The following is a 4,684-nucleotide window of genomic DNA, read 5'->3' on the forward strand; positions in this document are numbered from 1 at the left end:
CAAGCCAACATATTGAGACCAGTAGTCAATGCCAATAACTTTGAGATCAAACTAGGACTCATTCAGATGGTTCAGCAGGGGTAGTTTGATGGAAATCCAACTGAAGATCCTAATGCACACTTAGCAAACTTTTTGGAGATATGCGACACCATCAAAATGAACGGCATCAGTGAAGATTTAATCATACTAAGATTATTTCCTTTTTCATTGAGAGATAAAGCCAAGGTGTGGTTGAATTCGAAAGCTCCAAATTCATTTACCACATGGGCAATCGTATCACAAGCATTCTTGAGTAAGTATTTTTCACCAAGTAAGATTGCTAAACTCAGGAATGATATTTACTAGTTTTGTTCAATTTGATGGTAAATCTTTGTATGAGGCATGGGAAAGGTTTAAGGAATTGCAAAGACGATATCCACACCATGGTCTTCCTGATTGGTTAATTGTGCAGACATTCTATAATAGTCTATCTCATTTAGTTAAAAACACTATAGATGCTACCACATGGGGTGCACTAATGGGTAAGTCTACAGAAGATGCTTATGAGCTGCTTGAAGAAATGGCTTCCAACAATTATCAATAGTCTATTGAGAGAGGTATGCTTAAGAAAGCCTCAGTTATGTTTGAAGTTGATGGCATTAATATGTTAAACGCCAAGATGGACAATCTTATAAAAATGTTTGATAAGTTGGGGAATGTCAATGCTATTTATTCTAATTTCAATTCTGCCAGTAATTGTGATTGGTATGAGAATGCTCACTTGGGTTTTGATTATATACAGGTTGAGCAAGCTTAGTATATTTCAAATTCTAACAGGAAAAACCAGCAAAAAACCCATTTTCTAACAGATACAATGCAGGTTGGAGAAATCACCTCAATTTTTCCTGGAGGGATCAAGGTGGTAGTAGTAATTTTAGGCCTAACAATCCTCCTGGTTTTCAATCGAGACCTCAATGAGTGATGCAACAGCAACCAGGAAGTAAGTCGTCTTGCGAGTTGGTAATTGAAAAGTTAGCGAATGCCACTGTGGAGAAGTTTGAAAAGATGGAGGCAAAAGTAGACCTGATGGCCAGTTTCAACAGACATCTTGTAACGACCCGCTCCCACTTACGGGCACCACCGGTAAATAATCGACCGGATTACTTACCCATCGAACCACAACTGAAGGGTTGGACTATGTTTCAACAGGAAACGCCTTAGGTGGGAACCAAGTTTCATTCTTCCCTTCGCTCCACTCAGGAATCGGTCCCAACTCAAACAAGAAAACTCAGCGGACCGAGACTCGAAACCCGAGTGAGCTTTACCTCTCTCCAGCTCGCCTCATCGCAAGCCAAAGGTGACCCAGGCACAAAGCTAGTATAACAACCACATCACTAAGTATTGGGGATTTGTGATAACATACCTCGTTGATCTTTATTCGGTCCGAACTTGGCCTCAACAACTAAAGCCACATATACGTCACGCAAACTCACAATCATTTATCACACTGTGATGATTACAACAATTAGATACATCTAACGCTCAACAACGCATACATTTAGTCACAAGGGTATACATACATAACACCACATGGCTACGTACAAGAGATAATAAAAATACACAACTCGGGCAACACAGCTAGTTGCCACAACAGCCTCCCGGCGCCATCCCTGCTTGCATCTGGACTTACAACATCTACACATGAGGTAAAACCTCGTGAGTCATAAAGACTCAGTAAGGGTGCAATGCATGTAAATATGAATAGAACCATGTTTATGTATGCCAATGCATGCAAATGAGGCTAGGCCCACTCATCCTTATAACGCTCCAAGGTTTGAGGCATTAACCTATCAGCCCTCACAACACTAGTCCTCCTTATGGCCACAAGTCCACTAGATCTCGCATCACGCAAGTGTTAACCACTACATGCAAATGCAACATAAAAATATTATCAAACACATTTACCAACTTGCAAGGTCACCTCCACATGGGGCCGTCCCTTACCTGGCTCGAAGCCTTATCTGCCACGGGCAAGAATTCTAGCCCGAACTTGAACTCATTTAGGATCCTCACCTTCCCGGTTGAACCTAAACGAAAACACACACAAAACCTCAACTCAATTAACATTTGGCATTAAACCAATACCCTCAACTTCGCCACACACACCATCGAACCATCCATCAACAACTCAACAAAAACATTACCAACCACGGCATAGATTAGCCATCAATAATTTTCCAAACAACCTCGACATAGGGTTTAATCCAACAAATAACTATTTTATATTAACTCGCTTAATGCAAATAACTTGGGAAGGAAATATTAATTTACTTTGGTCAATCTGGAAAAGAAACTTGGCCAATCGCCCATACCGACGTTGCCTCCCGGGCTGCCATTTGTGCCCAAAATCTCATTTTCGAGCTTTCGACACTCACCTCAAGTCCCAATTAAATTTCCAGAACTTTCCCCCATTTTTCTGGAATTTTTCTCCTTTATTTCCTTTTATTTTATTTTATTATTTTTCTTTTTTTTTCTACCTTTTCTTCTTCCTCGCGCCTCCCCAGCGCGCACTGTTCACCATCTTCTTCGCGCGGCCAACCTGCGAGCGCTTCTCCTTCCTCTCGGCCAACAGCTTCCTCGCACGGCCGCGAGCCACTCCGTTGCCTGGCCTCAGCCATCGCCAGCCACTTCTAGCAGTCGCACAGCCACTACCCGAACCGGCCTCCCCCGCTTTGGCCGCTGCCATCGCGAGCTGCCATGGCAGCCTCTCCCGAGCAGCTTGCACGCCCCGCCGCTGCCATCACCGCTGGCCTCGGCCAGCCATCGACGCATCCAGGCAGCCACTGTGACGCACCTAGGCAGACACTTCGGCCTCCACGAGCTCCGTCGCACACCCTTGTTGGTTCGCCTCTACTCCGCCTTGCCTCGGCCATGGCTGCCATCATAACGGCTTCTTCTTCCCGCCACCAGCTATCTCAGGCCTCTCTCGATCTCCTTTCTTCCCTCAGCTCTTGCTCTCGGCCAAAATGCCTCCTTCTCCCTCTCTCTGGTTTTGAAATAACAGAGGCAACTCCTAGGAAGCTTCCTCTCGCGGCACACACATATATACATATATACAAATAAATTAATTTACACATTAATCCCGATTAATCATATTAATTCCACTTAGGAATTTAATTACACTTGAGGATTTTTATAAATAGCACTTGGACCCTCCAATGTTTTAATTAATTACTCTTAAGCCACTCTAAATCTCGATTTATTCGCAATTAATAACCGACCGCTACTCGAGAATACCGACCTCGTCCCTACGCCTGCACGGGACCTTTATTCAACCCGAAAACACTTAAGGGTTGCCTTACTCAGAAAATCGAACCACCCTTAGGGTCCCCTCAGCTTCCAGGAGGTCCCCTCCGACTATTTGGTATTGGCACCCACTCGGGCTTATATAGAATTTATTCCAAAAATTATTCCTGGTCGGACCGCTTCCAGGGTCATAAACCTCGCCTCGAGACGCTCGCCAATCTCTTGCCCTCTTCCCCAGACACCCAACTCCCGAGTCACTCCCTGCCGCCAATTCGATAATTTTATTAATTAATTTCTCGAAATTGGCACTTGGGCTTTCCGGACCACCCGAGGTCCTGATAAAATAATCTAAATTTATTTATTTTTCAATACCATGTAATACCGGGTATTACACATCTAGAGGTTCAATTGAGGTAGATATCAAATGCCATAAATTCGAAATATCAAGGTAAATTGCCTAGCAAAATTAAGGTGTATCCAAGAGATGAAGTCATGGCAGTGATATTGAGAAGTGGTAAGCAACTTAGTGAGATAAGTAGCAAACATGTTATAGGGGATGTTGATAAAAAGAATAATGTTGAGATTAGTGATGAGAATGAGCAGAACGAGACACCATCCCTAATACCACCTGTTAAACCTTATGTTTCTTCTATCCCTTTTCCTCGAAGGCTTAAATAGAATAAGGTTGACAAATAGTTTGAAAATTTTCTTAAAGTTTTTAAGTAGTTTCACATTAACATTCCATTTGCAGATGTTTTAACACAGATTCCTGCTTATGCAAAATTTTTGAAAGAAATTATGTCAAACAAAAGGAAGCTGAAGGATTACAAGACCATTGCCTTGACTGAAGAATGTAGTGTTGTGATTCAGAAGAAACTACCACCAAAGTTGAGAGATCCAGGGAGTTTTTCTATCGTTTGTACTATTGGTGATATTGATTTTTCTAAAGCTTTGTGTGATTTAGGTGTAAGTGTTTCATTGATGCCTTTATTTGTGTACAGGAAACTTGGACTTAAGGAGATCCAACCAACTACCATTTCCTTATAGTTAGTTGATCGGTCGGTGAAGTACCGATCGAGAATTCTAGAAAATGTGCTTGTAAAGGTAAAAAAAATTCATAATTCTAGTTGATTTCATTGTTCTGGATATAGATGAAGACATGGAAGTTCCTATCATTCTTGGACATCATTTCTTAGCCACAGCGGGAGCTGTTATTGTTGTTGTACTTTTTGTACATTAGTTTTAATGATGAAAAATATCTATTGGTTTAATCCCTAAGTCATGCGTCAAGTGTGTGGTTTTCAACATATATCAATTTTAATATCAAGTATTACTTTGTGAAAATGAAAATCCTTTTTTGACTAAGTCTGGAAGGTTAGCACCTTATAAAAAGACATAT

General features: G+C 41.7%; 1 non-coding gene across 1 annotated transcript; it reads right to left on the reverse strand.

Annotated features, from left to right (window-relative positions):
• Positions 1-321: 321 nt before the first annotated feature.
• Positions 322-429, reverse strand: LOC127796101 (small nucleolar RNA R71). The gene has a single exon (XR_008021932.1). It is a non-coding gene; the product is annotated as a small nucleolar RNA R71 (small nucleolar RNA).
• Between the last annotated feature and the right edge of the window lie 4,255 nt (positions 430-4,684).

The sequence above is a fragment of the Diospyros lotus genome, chromosome 2 (assembly GCF_014633365.1).
Source record: "Diospyros lotus cultivar Yz01 chromosome 2, ASM1463336v1, whole genome shotgun sequence".
NCBI lineage: Eukaryota > Viridiplantae > Streptophyta > Magnoliopsida > Ericales > Ebenaceae > Diospyros > Diospyros lotus.